A 17,529-nucleotide genomic window follows, 5' to 3' on the forward strand; every position below is an offset into this window, starting at 1 on the left:
AGCTTCAGGTGCTGCCCACAGACACTGCTATGGCCCACACTTGGACAATTCAGTTTGGTTTTCTTAATGTCTTAATTTCTTTTTCACGATTGCGAAAAAAATGTAATGAGTTTCTTTCAAGAAATATCTAAGATATATATATTCAAAATATTTATAGTCCCTAAATCAAGACTGTATCATACAAAAACATTGATTCTTTCAAAATGCATGAATGAGTGAATGAGTGCATAAACAGGCAATAGTGCATAAATGCATGAATGAATGGATGAGCACATAAATAAGCAAATAAGGCAATACATGTCAGGAAATGGATAAATTACGTTTCATGAAGTTTCAGATTAAATCAGGCAAACAGAATTGTTGATTTCTATGTCTCCCATGACTCAGTGTATAGCTTTGGGAAAACCTTGTAATTTCTCCATACTTCAGTTTCTCACCCTATAAAAGGAGTATATTGCTTGAAATTTAATTCCCTCACAGCAGTGAGAGTTTTGATTCAACGTTTATAAAACGCTTTTTAGCTTCCCTGATTAATAGGCAAAATACTGTGGTAGTTTGTATAATACATTTTCCAAAAAGGATAAAGGTAACTGGTCGAATCTGATGTAAAATAATACTTTACTTGCAAAATAAATATCAGTCATATTTATTACCTCTCCATTTCATTTGCTAACTAATAAAAATTACTTCTAACAGAAAAAGTATCAAATTAATATTCAAGCCAGTTGAAGCGTTATCATCACAGGTCTCACCTACGTTGGGGGAAGGAAAGTTGTTTTGTTTTTCCAGCCTACCCCACATGTTTATATGGTAAAGTCAGGAATGTCGGGCACAGTTTTGAAGGCCTCTAGCGTATTCATTGGTTTCTGGCATTCTAATGCACTCTACTCTTATAACCATAAAAGTACTCTTGAGTGCTTCTGGAAACATATAACAAATCCTTAATCAATTTAAGAGTGTTTTAACTGCATACATGAAATTTCTTGGGAGGAAAATATTAGCTATTCTACACACATACAGTACTTAAGTTAGCAAGAGAGTTCCTTCTCAAAGGCACAAAGCAGCTTCCCCATAGTAATATAATTTTCAGTTTTATATGTGTAAGTCCTATTGAATCCCTTAGAATAACAGGAAATTCTGCAGGAAAAAAACCCACAAAAATTGATAGCCATATTTATTCAATGCCAGAGGAATACATTAACTATTCTGAGTTGGACTACTTTTTAAAGGCACTAGATAACCATTGAAGATTAATCAAAATCTTAACCAAAAACTACGAGAACTGAATATTCCAGAGACAGAATTTTCTACATATAAGAATCTAACAATAAAATCAATAGATTAATATATTTCATTTTAAAATTGTATCTATCAGATTACTTTAGCCAGCACTTGAGTAGCAATTTTCTGGATTTTGATGCATTCATTTTTATTTTCACATTAAACAGATTATGATAAGTAACAGATTTATAAATTAGTCATTGATATGACATAACTGATATTGTGACATGTGTAATAATATTTATCAACACATTTAAAAAGGAGTAATGTCATTTATTATTTATACAATGTCTACACCTTTCACCTCTATATTAAAAAGCTATCATAATATATGTAAGGTGCTTAGAACTGTACCTGGCACAGAGTAGGCTCTTACTAGAATAATAATATATCATTCCTCATAAGTTCTCACCAATCACATGAGAGTTACAACCATTTCTCCTAATAATTCTGGCAAATATTTGATGGTACTAAGTAAAAAATGCAGTGAATATAATATATACTGATTTATTTCTTCCTACCATTTGGACTTAAGAACCATAAGTATATATAATATACATTCATAAAAATGAATACTAACTATTCTTAATTGAGAAACTAATTATATAAATTATATGTATATATTAAATATACCACTATAACCATTCCTCTTAACCAGAGCACAAATAATTACAAGGTTCACTTAAGTTGAAATTTTTGCACCTGCCTTTGTGATAAAGATGAGAATATTATCTTAAAAGATGCAAGATTCATAAATCTTTTTTAAAAGTATGTTGGCACTTTCTATGGAAAATGCACATACATATTTACCTATTAATCTTGCATCTAGAGGTTTGTCTACAGATATTTTTTGGCAGGTGTACAAAGAGACATAAAAATCATCAGTGCAACATACTTAGTAATAGTAAAAATCTGGAAGCAACGTAAACATACACCAAGAGGGGAACAGTGAAATTATGAAACATCTGCATAGATTAAATAGAAGCACCCAAAAGCATATGTACTGATGTGGAAAAATATTCAAGATTCAGCAGATCAAAAGCAAGTTTCAAGGCAATCAATGATCCTATTGGAGTTAAAATGTAAAATGAAAATAAATTATATCCTCATATAGTTCTTACATTTACACATACATAGAAAAAAATGCCTGAAAAGATACACACCTAAGTATAAAAACTTATCATGATTTGCAGAGATTAAGAAATGAGTAAATACACTTTTTACTTTAAATATAGCCATATTTTTTAAACCTTTTAAGAAAGTATAACATATGCACAGTAAAATAAAATACATAAATCAAAAGTTGATTGCTGATGATATTTATTGAATAAACACCTCCACATGACCGGCAACCAAACCAAGATAAAAGACATAATCAGCATTTCAGAAGCCTCTCTCTAGCTCCCTCTGGTCATTCCTCTCAAAAGTAACCTCTATCATCTCTGTTTTAATATGTTATACAAAGTATGAATTATTTGTATTTTTTAAATAACAGATTTAAAAAAAAACTTGCTTTTAGCAGCATGAATTTCCCTCTCTGAATATCAAATACACTCAGCAATTTATTCCAAGATATCAATTCAAACTATAACCTGAGCTTTTACAGTGGGCCAGGCACTGAACCAAGTGTCTTTCCTGCATGAATTCAATTATTCTTTACAACTCCATGGGGCAAGTACTGTTATTATTCCCCATGTACACATGCTGGAACTATGGCTTATAGCCACTTAGAAAATTACATGACCAAAGTCACATCGCTGATGAGTGGCAGAGCCTGGATATACACAAAGGTAGTCTGATTCCAGCTTTCTCAACTGCTCATCAGAAACAAATAAAAATAAAGTGGTAAGATGTAGAGCTGGGAGCTTGAAGTGTCCCCAGCATGAAGTTCTCTTTTTTTGTTGTTTTGTTTTGAGTAAATGACTTAAGGTCTTAAGGTCACATAATACAGCATCTCATCTGCAAAATGGAAGGGTTAGGCTGGATCTCTCTTCTGATCTGATGATCTGACTCTGATAAATAAAGTGACCCACTAAAGCACAGAGCAAATATGCTTTGTCATGATGTAGTGCAATCATGTACTGTACTATGCTCAAAAATGACTCATACAAGAAAATAAAACCACAATTTTTGAAACTATTGAAAACAATAATCTTAATTTAATGTTATTTTTGGACATAGGAGGATTTTCCCCCCTACATAAGCAAATTGGTGGTTTTTGAAGGGTCTTGCTCATCTTTGTATGGAAAATGCCTAAAAACAAACCACCAAAAACTAAACAAAATTTTTTTCCTCCTCAATTGTGCCTGAAAAAAAAAGATGTAACTTCCCTCACCAAAAGGCCACATATATTTTTAATAGATACATCTGGGATTTTGGGTCCCCACATTTTGAAACACTGACACAAACAAATACAGAACATGCGTTCTCTCAAATGAAATCTATAATTCTGAGGGTTAAAAATTCTTCAAAATAACATGAAATCGATCTCAGCAGAAATCAACCAAAGAGATCAAGGTTTGTTTCTGGAGAAAAGTAGAATTATGAAGACCATAAACCTCAACTAGAAATCTGTCTTGTAAATGTCAGTTTATTGAAAATACCACTGTATGCTGGACATACCTTTCCTTCCACTAGAAAATCAGTAATACTTTGGTACAAATGAGGCTTTAAATAAGTTGGAGTAGAAAATCACCAATAAACCAGCTTCCATGACCACAAGCAAAAGAGAACCAGTTTTCCAAAAAGTAAACAGGATTCATCCTTTGTAGATGTCTGGTTTGAGACCTATGCCCTTTAAAGACATGCATGGAACAGTGCAGTTACTTAATTTCCATCTACATCCCCAGGTGTTGAGGTTACAGAGGGAAAAAAGATATGATCTCTCCCCTCTGTGAACTCAAAATCTCTGTAGAAGACAGACACATATAATGAACACCAACACACTGTGCTGTTATATTAATAGTCCAAATAAAGTGCTATGGTATTACACAGAGAAAAGAATTAATTCTGCCTGAGCCTTAGGGAAGGCTTCACGGAGGAGGTCACATTTGAGCTAAGCCTTGAAAGATGAGTAGATTTTTTTTTTTTGTAGTTCAGGTAGGCAGCAAAAGAGCATTAGGCAAATAGGTTAAGGGAGTTGGAGCCATGGAGGATAAGGGTGGTGAGAATATGCCAGGGAGAAAAAAAGGAAGTGACTGATGGCATTATAAGAAATAAAACATTCATAAGTAAGTCTTACCACATTAGGACCCACTATATGAAGAATCAACCTGAGAAAGGAGATATGTGACTTGAATTCTCTGCGGGGTTCCTTGATTTATGAACCCAGGAAGTGCTCATTTGGAAAAACAGAATCTCTGGGTTTTTGGCCGTTCTCCAGTCACTAAAGGACTACTAGGCTTCCTGTTCAATATCTGGCATAAAGTGCCTGGATGGACCTGTGGTTTGCTGTGCCTTCTTTGGACCTCCTGTCCATGAATGAAGTAGAACTCTCCTCCACTATCTGTGATTTAAACCCCTGTCTCAAATTCTCTGCGACACTCCCCGAGAATGACCCCCACCTGTCATTGGGCTGCCCAGCACCCACTTTATCTCTCTGCTAACAAGCAGCTATGCAGGGTCCTTCTCCACCTAGGAAACAGAAAAATATTTTGGTCAAATACAGTATGCTGTATTTGCAGCCACTTTGCCACCTAAGCACACATTTCAAAATTAAAGCACAAATCAAAGGAAGTGAGAGAGAAAGAGAAAGAGAGAGAGAAAGAGACAGATTGTGTGTGTGTGTGTGTATGTGTGTGTGTTTTCAAGTACTTCTACCCTGCCTACTTGGGCATCAATTAGTAAATGATGTGAAATCTCTAGGTTCGTCTGACTGCTTCCATGATTATCTACCTAATACAATTAAAGTAAAACCACTAAATTAGACAATGCATATGTGTGGAATTTCAAGTACCTTTGCAACTTCTAACAAGATAAAAATTATCTACTGCTTAGAACTCTTAAGAAAATTAGTCTAATCATATATTTATAATATTAATGTTTCATATTTCAGAATAGTTTTGAAATTCAACCCAAAACTCATACGGGAAAAGTTATCCTCTCTCACTTTATGTGAACATTATTGTTCCCATTTTGTTCTTTGCGAGTGATTTTTGAAATGTCTTTCATATACGCTTAAATTATGTAAGGGTAGTGCCCAGACAACAGTCATATTTACTTACATCAATTATATACCAATTCATAGATAAAATGTATCAGTCAACATCAAACCCACAGAATGAGAACATAAAAGTTTGGATCTGAGAATTCACGAAAGAGAGTTTTTACATGTAATATATTCATTTTTACTTTCTTCCGGTTGTACAAATGTTATTAACTCAAGATCTTGAACTTGTGGTTACAACTGAAAGCTAAACATATTTCTTTTGAAAAGTTCTCATTACAAATGAACAAATGATTTAATTCATTAAGTATTTTAATATTGAGCGGTTGTGATTATTGGTAACTTTACCCTTTCTAACACTACAGACTTAATAAAATAAAAGTTTCTTATTACTGAATATTTACCCACAGAAATGGAAAGGCAATGGTTATTATTTAAAAATAAATCCAAAGTATCCACTGACAAGTAACAGGAAGAACTGACACATAGGTGATTCAAATAAATATTTACTTCCTATATACTCTCTCTCAGATATTGTTACTCCCACTCACATATTATTTCCAGAAAAGGAAAATATGCTGGAGATGGTCAATCTGTGTGAAGCTTATCTGTAAATCCCCTCTGTGGAAAGTTAATCTATCAACACAGACTAATGAGAATTGTTTGACTTCATGTTTAAACTTGGGAGGAAGGTATTAGGATTCTCCACACTCGACTGGAAATAGAACAATCCTCTTATGCAGAGCCCTCTGAGTTTTTTGACTATATCAAATGATATTACGATCTGCTTAGGTTATGGGTTCTCAAGAAGAGGCAATTTTGTTTCCAGAGAACACCTAATAGTGTCTGGAGACACCATCATTACCCAGGGGAGGGAGGTTTCCTGGCATCCGGCGACACCACTAAGCAGCCTACCAGACACAGGACAGTATCCCCTGAATAAATTATCCAGCCCAAAATGTCAATAACCACTGCTTGAAAAACTCTTATTTAAATATACTGAAGAATTCAGGTACAACGTCAATATTATCATTTAAAAAAATATACAGATACACCTGGTAGCGGTTCCAGATAAGCTGTAAAAATGAGACCTTGACAATTAATACTTTAACTTTCCTTTTTCCTTCAGCCCCATCCTGCCACACTACCATTATATCTGAATCCAAGGACCCAGTGATAAATTCTATAAGTAGAGGTACTAATAACCTCCTACTGTCTCTCCAAAGTAAGAATCATAACAATATGTAAAGTTACCTTTTAAAAAGTTTACTTTGAGTTCATCAAGCCCACTACAGAAAACTATACAAATTCTCATAATTGTACCTTCAGGCTAAGAAAAAGCAACTGAGGAAACTTAAATATTGGCTATAAAGTACCACCATTATACAATGTGCTTAAAAATTGCTTAAAGTAGTTGAGGAACCACACAGATTAAAGCTCTAAAGAAATCTGGATTACTGTATGTGGAAATATTTAATAAAAGAAATACTACTGCACAATGTAAATGGTAAATGCCAACTGCTGAGTGTCTTCTCTTAAGGCTCCAAATACAACCTCGGATTTGCCAAGGACCCACAGTATCTAATTTATACTTGGACTGTTGGACACTCCACTTATGCTCACCAATCCATAGCCCCCCAAAAAAGACCTTCGGCTCTAAATACCTCTGGAACATTTGGGGGTAATCTAATGAAAGATACTCAATCATAGTAATAATAACTGATATCAAGCACTACTCTAAATATAGTTACATATATTTACTCACTGAATTCTCATCAGAACCTGTGAGGCATGTTCTGTTACACATGAGAAACTGAAGCAAAATCCATTTCAGTAACATGTTTGATGTTACAAACTCTTCAACGTCAGAGCTGAGGTCTGAACCCAAGTGGCCTGGCTCCATATTCTTTTTTTTTTTTTTTTTTTGAAATAGAGTCTCACTCTGTCGTCCAGGCTGGAGTGGTGTGATCTTGGCTCACTGCAACCTCTGCCTCCCGCGTTCAAGTGCTTCTCCTGCCTCAGCCTCTTGAGCAGCTGGGATTACAGGCACCCACTACCACATCCAACTAATTTTTGTATTTTTAGTAGAGATGGGATTTTGCCATGTTGGTCAGGCTGGTCTCAAACTCCTGACTTCAAATGATCCGTCTGCCTTGGCCCCTCAAAGTGCTGGGATTACAAGTTTAAGCCACTGTGCCCAGCCCCCATATTCTTTCTACTTAGTCACTGCGCTATAAGAAGAACTGAGTCCCTCAGATTTCAAGTACTATGAAATTACCGTATCTCCAGAGATTTTCAGGATCCTTGGTTTATCCACCAGATCACTGACTTCCCAGTAGTAGGAAATAAACACACTTCTACATTCACATATACATACATATAACCTAGGTCTGGATTCACAGCTGCAATTCTACTGGGTTTATACCAAAAACTCCTGAGGTTGTTCTTGAGGTATTCTCACCTTGTAATGGTCACTGCCCTTCTCACTGTTCCCAGTTTCAAGTGGGGGATGTTCAGTGTCGCAATCTATGCTCTCATTCCCAGTCCCTTTACTCATTCATTCAATGGGAATATAACAACTACCCACTGACTATATGTCCAGCAGTGCACTGTGCATTAGCGATACAGAAATGACAAATACAGCTAATCCTTCCAGTAAATTACCAGCTTAAAGCAGGATTTAGACTAATGTAACCTATTACATTTCAGTGTGGCAAGGCCTATGTTAAATGTAGAAGCTGGATGCTTTGGGAGTAAAGAGAGAGAAACGTCCATCTCAGACTCTGGAGGTCAAAGGAACTTATCAGAGGAGGTAACATTTTGCGTCTTAAGTCTTGAAAAAGCAGCAGAAAAATATATTTGCTGGGGGAGAGGGGTAATGTTTAAAAGCATTCCACGCACAAAGAAATGAAGTGGAAATGTCCAAGGTGTAGTTGACAACTGCAGTTCTCCATACAGCTGGAGAAGAGAGTTGTTGTGAGTGGGGAGTAAGAGATGAGAAGAGCAACTTGAGTAAGGTTCTCAGCATGAAAGGTTATCTTCCCTGCACAGAATTTTGGAATTTGCCCTATAGGCAGCAGGCAAATCTTTTAGGGAATTTTAAGTCCAGGAGGGACCTAATAAAAATCATGAACAAATGTGGCTGAATATCTTAGGGATGGGAGAGAGTGTCAGAGACAGCTCCAACACAGTCCAGAATGGGCCCCCAGGAGAGGCATGAAGATATGATAACTATACTTGTTATGACAAAGACATTAATATGAACAAGCATGTATAGGACAACTGTCCACCTAAAGCTAATTTGAATACCTGATGATTAAACCTGTGACCTTGGTTACAACAATTATCTCTCTAAATATTCCTAGGAATGGTATGTAAAACTATAAGAATACAATGAAGGCGCCAAAGTCTTCAAAGCTATGCAGAGTAGAAAAGAACTCTATCCATCCCACTCTAATTTGCAAGTCTTCAGCAACACTGATAATGAAAAAGCATTTAACAAGCATTTACCAAATACCCACAACTTTGCTAACCATTTTCATGAATGAAACCTTTAAAAACTAAAGTCAACAATTAAAGGAAAAAAACCAGACCTAAATTAAAATTCTTCACGGGTCAACTAACAAAAATAACAGTAGCATCATCTTATCAACTAAAGTTAATGCAAAAAAAAAAAAAAAAAAAAAAAAAAAAAAAAAAAAAAAAACAGTAGAACTGCAGTTCTTGACAGGTTTATTGAGGTTTGCATGCTTAAGTTACCCACTACAAGTATTGTTTGAGATTACTGGGAAACCTGCAAAAGAAAATCTGAATGTGATTCACCCACTACGTGATTAAATGTGGCGAGAATGACTTGAGTCATAACCATATATGAATATATATTTGCATTCAAATATAAGTGAAAAGAATTAGGTAATGTAGAGATCTGTTGATTCCCCCAAATCATCATCACTTTCAACATACTGAAAACATTAAGTTAGAAATAATCAATCTCTTAATCAGAACATTCGGTTCTTTTCAAATCTTTTAACATTAGGGAGTTCAAAGTCAGAGGTGAAATATAATGAATAGATCACTCCGTTGGGTATATGCAGAGGTCTGTGAATTGTATATATGACCTTGTGGATAATGAGCCCTCCCGGTATGTGGTACACCTACTTGATTAGGGATAGAATTTCAAATTCTGTGCTATTGCTTTTGTGAGTAGAATTAAACTTAATGGCACATGAATGTAAATTTTTATGATTTAATTGTAGTCTTTCACAAGAAATGTCCCTTTCATTTTAAAAAGAAAGGGGGAAAGGACAACAGAAACAGTAGCAATAATTTACATGAAAATCTAAAGTCATGTCAAGTTACGCCACTGCTGGCGTTTCTTCTTAAAGTCTTTAGAGGAGGAAAGATGTTCTAATTAATAAAGTCAGCCTTTGCAGGTACAAGCCGTTTGTGCCTCATTCAGACCTGTAACTACACATAGGGAACATTTTGATCAGTTTTAATTTTCTCAGTGCTAAAGCGAAGTTGAAGATTGGTTAATAAGGATACTCAAGTTATATAAGGGAGAGTAGACACATCTTTCTGCGATATATCACACTGGGAGATATTTTACGGTATCTGACAGTCTGATTTTTAGTGACGCCACATGAACATGTTAGAGCAGGTACTCTGAATTAACCCCTTTTGTCAGAAGACTCAAATTTTTTTGCAGCAGTTTCCATACACTGAAGACACTTAGAGGGAATTCCAGAGGCGGCCACGGTGAGAGTGTACTGTTGGTGAGTCATTCTCAGGCCACCTACATCCTGCTTCACCCAGGGCAGTGGCACATTTCTCTACTGGCATATCATCAGCTTCCACGTAAATGAAAGGATCCGTGGCTGAGTATATAAGTAAATAAAAAAAAAAAAAGAAAACCACTGCTTCAGTGGAAAAATACTATAAAATTGTAAAACAGGTTATGAACAGCAAAACAAAAGTGTTTACCTAGAGAAAACCTTACACATGCGATAACCAGATAAATCGAATGTATTTCCAAAATATGGGTGTCTCTATTATAATTTAAACCTGCCTCCAGAAGTCCATCACGCACTCTTTTAACTCTTCAAGTCTTATTAGTTGGTTCAACATAAATGTGCGGATTTGAGATTCAAAATCAGCATTAAAACAACAAAATACACAAAGAAAATACAAAGTTGGTAACATTTAACCAATTTGGATAAGGCTTGAAAAGCAAAGGAAAATTCTATATGTGAGTTAAATATTTAAAAGATCTGGTCATAAGTTCTTGATAACTGGGAAACATTACAAAATATAGCATTTCTCCAAATTCAGTCATTTGCTGTCCAGCCTTCATGACTGTGGTTATTTAGGCCATATTCTTGTTCACTGTTACTTAATATGTTTCTTCAGACACTTAATTTTTTTTCTTTGACTTCAATACTTTTTTGGTCTGGTCTCAAACAATATAGCCCATGAAATTACAGGTCTAATACAAAATTTAACAAATTTTTCTAATATCCAGTTATCCTTACATAACGATACAAATATTATTAAAACAAAATGTTCAGGTACCACCTAAAAATGGTGGTATATGACTGATGGAAGCAAGTGTCCAGCACGTGCTTAAGGATAAGGGTGCTGGCTTCATACTGGCGAGTTAGGATCCTGGCTCCACTGTGCTGCATGACTGGGTCTCAGCTTCCTTATCTGTAAAATGGGAATAACAAAAGTACCTAATTTACGGCATAGTTAAAAAGATTAAAATTAGCTAATCCATATAAATGCTTAAAACAGTGTTTTGCATGAAATTCCTTAGTAAATGCTAGCTATGATGTTATGATGGTGAGAGTGATTAATATTATAGTAACAATGACAGCCAAATTGCAATTATCTAAAGACTAAAGTGACCACTTTTATTTAAAAATACACTTTAGGATATAAATATACTGAAGAAAATATACTCTCATATTTGATATCTACATTAATATACGCCTTGGTGATATGAAAGCTATTCCACATTGGTTTAAAGCAATTTCACTTTGAAAATATTCATGTGATAATAGGAATCAGACTTTGCCTAAAAATTATAACCTAAATAAACTACCCATTCAGAAAAAAAAAAAAAACTAAAAAATTCTAACACGATAGAACATATAGGTCTTTCTGCTACAGTCCAAAAGCACATTAAAATAAAATTACTTACTGTATATAAATAAAAGCTTTACAAATATGAACATGTTGTATTAAAACATTTCATATTGGGAAAAAAATGAGAATTTCTGGTATTTTAGAATGGTGTCTTTCTTCATCATTCATGCACTGAAATCTCAGGGTAAGAAAAGGGCCAGACCAACTCTGAAAGGTTTCAAATATCAAACTATACTATTGTGTCAGTGCCCTAAGATCAATTAGCACCTTTCAATGACAAAAAAGGTTACAGTGAGACTCAGAGGTGCACTCTCTGAAACTGTCTCAAATCACTATATAAATGTGGTTTTGATAACACAAAATGGTTTCTATTTTAAATTAATCAGCTTCATCTCTTTTTCTGGAGGTGTGAAAGGGGTTAGGGGAGTAAGAATAGTGGTGTTCATTTTCAGTATCTCTTTACTAATAAAAACACGGATGGAGAAACACTAAGAATGACAAACTTCAGGCGTAAAATGACACATCACCAAGGCATATATTAATGAACAGCTCCACAAGCAATACTGAGTGATGGTAATGTTTACAAAGTCTTCAAACTTCTTAAAAGCAATCAAAGTTGCCTGTACTTCTTTTGAATGTGTAACTCTTGCTCATTTTCTTCCACTTAAGTTCAAGCTAAATGACGCCAAGTTTGGCTCCAAAAATGATTTTAATGAATATGCAGTGTCCCCTTCATTAAAACACATCTAACTATAAGATGCAATATTACACATATTGCATCTCACCCATCTCCAGGGCAAATGCCTGAAACAGCATGTCATTTCATAGTTTAGCAGGAAAAATTCATGAGAGAAGCAGGTACACTCCAATGCCACCCCATTCCCCCGGTGTTGATTTCCTTCACCTAGTAACCATTGTAATAAAATCCCCCAACTGTATTTCTGAATATAATTAGTTAAAGATACTCTACAGGGAGGCACGTTTTAAGAGTTTAGCATTTAGTACATGTAAGAATAATATCCATTTGGAAAAAGAAACTGTCAAGATTATATTCTCACTGAAAAAAAGAAGAAGGTGTTTTGATAGAGGTTTGTTCAGCTCTTCAGTGACAGGATTCAAAACGTTTCCTACTTTTGATAGCACGCTTTTCTATTTATTTCTTAAATGAGTGATCTGAAATATTTACAACCAGACAGTACCTAATTTTAGGTTTTAAGTGCTTTAACAGCTCCATGAAATATGATCAGCAGCTGCAATACAGAACTATGGTGAATAAACTCCTTATAAAGAGGGGCCTGTTTTTACTGAATGTCCAGTGTTCTTGCATTTACCTAATAGAAAAAAATGATAATGAGAAAGCACCATAAATACTTGCATTCTTAAATTACTTAACACTTAACTAAGTATTGAAAAAGATTATCTCCCCTCTTCTCGAAATCTGTATAAAACCTGTGAGGTTTTGTGGGGCAAAATAAGTTCGATTATTTGAAAGTCAGAATGTGAACTTCCTAACATTCTAACTTTTTATAACAATAGTCATGGTCTTTCTACCATTCTACCTTTCTAAATATTCTCAATAATCTAACTCCAATGCATAAAATTTAAAAATGAAATATCAAGCCATATAAATATATTTTTAGACACAACATCAGTCATTTAGAGCTTGCAACAGAGATTGAAAACATGAAATTGGATACTCTATTTCCCGTGGCTATGTAAAATTTATTTACACCCCAAAGTACAACATAAATAAAAAGGAAACTCTTAGAAATGGAGAACTTGTTTTTCTTTTTTTTTAACCCAAAGAGGCTTACTGAAAGAAAAAAAAATATATAGCAAAATGACAAGTAACTCATCTGCCGGTCACCCCTCTAAAAAGAAACTTCTATGCAGACAATTTTTTTCTCCAGCTTCCAGAAACCCTCTGAAATTCAGCATCTATTTTTCCTAACAATTAATAATAATGATTATTCCTTTTTATACAATCACTCCTTTTTATACAAATCTTAAGATTTCTAAAATTTTAAAACTTCAACATACTACTTAAAAGAAAGGTTAATGGTGAATACATACATATATGTGAAACGTTTTATTTTGGAAATGAGATATTCAATTTCAAATATTCAATAAATATTAATAAAAAGAAAATAACTGAGTAAATCTTATTTTAGTTATAATTGTGAACCAACCTGCAGTTACAATGGTCTTTAAATATTGAAACATACTATTTTCAGGAAATTTACAAAGGAAAACAGGCTTTTGAAAACCATATTGATTTTAGACCTTTACTTCTTATGAAAGACAAGTACATATCCCTAATAATCAGAGAAAGGAGCCGTTTTCAACAAATCTAATTACGTTGCTTTCAAAGCTGTAGCTGTCAAAGGCTTTAACATTCTTGTACAGTCATTTCTAAATACTGGTTTAACTTTGAATGACTTACAACTTTTAATCAGGTGGAACAAACTATTTTTACGGTTTATAACAATAAATGTGGGTGTAGTTATATCTGCTTTCGATATTGTTGCCATAAAAATCAGATTCTGGCAGTCTTGCTCTACACAAAACAGTTCGTCTCTTGTTACTATTGCTTTTTGTTTCTTGGGATAACGCTATTTTTAAAAATACACAAATGTCTTTGAATGCAGTCTCCTAAAACGCTCCATATGACGTATCAAATATTTTTTGGGGGGATTCTCTCCCTGCCCCCTCTAGTTTTTGGTTCTTCAGGTTTAAGCATGCCAATAACATTTTGAAAGACCAAAAAAAAAAAAAAAAGGCACTCATTCTACTTAAAACCAAACTGTACCCGGGAAAGGAATTCAAGTACAATCCTTTCCCTAAGGTTTTCAAAACAAAAACAACGCAACAAACAAACAAAAAAACCATCGTCAACTTTAAATCCTGTCAGTCACCTACGTGTAAGTGAAATTTCAGAAGCTGATGATGGGGAGCCCGCGGTTGTTAAACGCTCCTAAGACTCCCACCTAAATCCCGCAGGAGCCCGCACTGAAACTGACAAACACCCGAGGGTTCACAAAGTGGCCGCAGATGAGAAGAGGAACAAAATGTCATATTCCAGGAGACGTATTTCGCTCCAACAATTACGTTGATCCCAGGGTGCCAAGCCAAAAGGGGTAAGGGAGAAAGAAAACTGTTAAGTATGAGCTCTTAATGTGAAACCTAACCTGTTGGTTCTCTTAGGTATCAGATTTTGGAAGTGTCTGTAATGACAGCCAGGAAAGCAAACTAATGGCCAACGGCCCACTGGGTTTGAACACCAGACTCCTGTTACCTCCTCACAGATCAAGTACACAACACACACGCACACGGAGTTGCTCCACGTGGAACTGCTCTGGAACCAAAACACACGCCTGGGCGCTATTCTGCACCTTGGCAGAAAGGGCAGAGGGACCTGCACCTTCCTCCCCTGCCCTCAGGTTAAGATTCATGAATGACTCTCTAGGCCCGCTCGGGATGGCGGGGAAAGGCGCAGGGGACGCGGTGAGAGAGGACGGTTTCCACACCACCCTCCCGCACACACTCTCACCCCAGGCGCAAACCCGTTGTCTTCATAGGAAGGAGAAAGAGGGGTGGTGGTGAAGGGAGACACTGTCCCCGCAAGCAGGGAAGAGACGACAAAAATTAAATCGCGTTCTCCGCTTTCGCCCCAGCTCTGCCACCCGACTCGGTCCGCAAATTCCCTAATCGCTCCGAACTGTCCAGAATCTCGCAGACAAAGGGAGAAAACTCTTTCAAGTGCTACCAAACGAAAGTTCGGCTTGCTGTGCGGCGCAGAATAAAACAAGCACACACACGTCTACTTCCAAACCCCGCTTCAACACGCTAAAAATCCGAACCATTTCAAGTCCCAAAGCCTCCCCAGACCCAGCAGGCTTGGAAGGAGAGAAAAACCTGCTCTCCTCAGCCAGGTCCCTTCCTTTGGAGAAGTTATAAGCCTTCCATGGCACCCGCTACTCGAGCCAATGAACGCGACTGCTCTGACAAGGCGCTTCTAATTTCACCGACCCTGGCAAACTGCGGGAGACATTCAGTCCACGCCACATAAAAACTATTAAAGTGGGATCGCCGCAGTTGAAAAGCCCGATCAGTGCCTGGAGATTAGAATGCGAGCCTTTAAAGTACACACGCACCCGGCACCGGGAAAGCCCAGGCGCCTGTGACCCTCCGAGGGACTCTAGGTCAGCATCCTCGCGCCTGGACCATCTAGGGGGTCATCAGAAAGTAATACACATCATAAGAGAGATGTGGGGGAGACCCCGATGCGCGCGCCTCTGCCAGGTGGAGGCGGGGTGCAGGTAGAAGCCGCGCGCTGGACTGCTGGATGAACGCCGTTACGCGCAGGCTCCGCGCCGACCCCGGAAAGGGCAGGCAGGCTCGGAAGGGACCCCTGGGGCGTGGGGACGTCTTCCAGGGCAGAGAACACCGCTGCGGTCCGAGGGGCCCGGGCCCTCAGGCGTGGGGCTCCCGGCCTCCAAGCGCCCCCCGGGGACGCAGGCGCCCACGCACCGTCCAGCTGCGCGTCCTCAGTCCCCATCGCTCGGCGTCCCCGGCAGAGCCTCGCGCACTTTCCCGGAAAGTTTGGGGGTTCTCCAAACTCAGGCACCCCGGGAGCCCTGGGGCGGGAGTTAGAAGAAGGGGACACTCACCTCGTCGCCCGGTCCGCCTCGGGTTCCCGAAGTATCTGTCCCAGCCGCGGTTCCGTGCGTCCGTAATTAAGTATTTATTCTCGTTCCTTCCAGTGTCGAAGTTTCCCCTTCGCGCTGTGCCTCTGGTGAAAACAGGACATCCCCTTCGGCCACCCCACAACAAATAGCGTACACAAGCGGGGGAGAAGCGGGGCGGGGGGAGAAGCCGGCTCCGAGGGGGAGGAGGAAAGGAGAGGAGCCAAAACTCCGGACTGCGACAGGGGGGAAAGGAAAAGAAAAGAAAAAGAGAGAGCGCGCCCAGCCGCCGCGGTCGTCACTCCCTAGCTTTTCCCGCACCTCTTTCCCCCTCTCTAAGGCAGCGACAACTTCACGTGGACAGGATGGAAGTTTTGCGCGGAAGCCGGGAGCAGCCGGAGCGTGCGCCGCGCTGCGGGCAGCCTCGCACTTGCGCACGGAGGTGGGGCGGGGGCGACGTCGTCGCCGGCTACTGCGGGCACTGGAGGCCGCCGGGGGCCTCGGGGCAGGCCGCCAGGGACGCGGGGGTCGGCGGCGCTCGGGGGACCTACTCCGTTTTTATTCGACCTCGGGTGACTGCCTATTGTCATGGTTTGCGATCTCGCGTGGGGACTGCCCAGGGCCTCGGGGCCCTGGATGTCCTGGGTGGCGCCGCCGTAATCTCCGTGCCCTCCGCGCCGCCCCCACCCCGCCCCCACCCGGGCCGACTCGAGCGGCTGCAGTCTCCAGGCTGAGGGGAGGGACCCGCGACCGCGCTCTCCTCGCTGGGTGAGAGAGCCACTGTCGATCCCCACCTGCTTCTGTGGGGCAGCCCCCGGAATTGCCTGGAACTCTCTTGCTACCCAGTTCCCCTGTGCAGGCCACTGCGGGCCCCCTGCCGGACTCCTTTCCACTTACCCCAAGGGAGGAGACAGAAGGGACTTCGCCTACTTGCAACAACGTGAAATAAAAACCAACCCAGACCAGACTGGGGCGCTTTTTCTGACGGGAGGAAATACCCTTTTCCGTGGAGATATATGTTATGAAGAACTAAGCAGTCTGGGGATAGGCTGTGCTGGAAAAGGCCTGGGCCCCTTCCAGTGCTGGGTGCAGGTATAGGCATCCCTCCCAGACACCCAAAGGTCAAGCAGCAACAACTTACTTCCAAGGCAGCGTCAGAGCTTCCCTAGGCACATTGCTGAAATGACATTTCGTGCCTAAGCCTTCTGCGCATGCATTACGCTCCCACATAGGATTTACGATTCTATACGC

The 17,529-nt window shown here is 38.7% G+C and overlaps 1 protein-coding gene across 5 annotated transcripts in view; it reads right to left on the reverse strand.

Annotated features, from left to right (window-relative positions):
• EYA4 (EYA transcriptional coactivator and phosphatase 4) overlaps positions 1–17,244 on the reverse strand; it is a 287,469-nt gene extending 270,225 nt beyond the window's left edge. For 3 of the 5 annotated variants that reach the window (XM_010357884.2, XM_010357883.2, XM_010357879.2), the window contains exon 1: positions 16,264–16,662. The gene's annotated coding sequence lies outside the window, so the exon portion shown is untranslated. Of the gene's footprint in view, positions 1–16,263; positions 16,691–17,175 lie in introns of those variants that run through there. The other 2 variants (XM_010357882.2, XM_010357880.2) reach the window with 2 other exon arrangements.
• Between the last annotated feature and the right edge of the window lie 285 nt (positions 17,245–17,529).

Source organism: Rhinopithecus roxellana, chromosome 4, assembly GCF_007565055.1.
Source record: "Rhinopithecus roxellana isolate Shanxi Qingling chromosome 4, ASM756505v1, whole genome shotgun sequence".
NCBI classification, from domain to species: Eukaryota; Metazoa; Chordata; class Mammalia; order Primates; family Cercopithecidae; genus Rhinopithecus; species Rhinopithecus roxellana.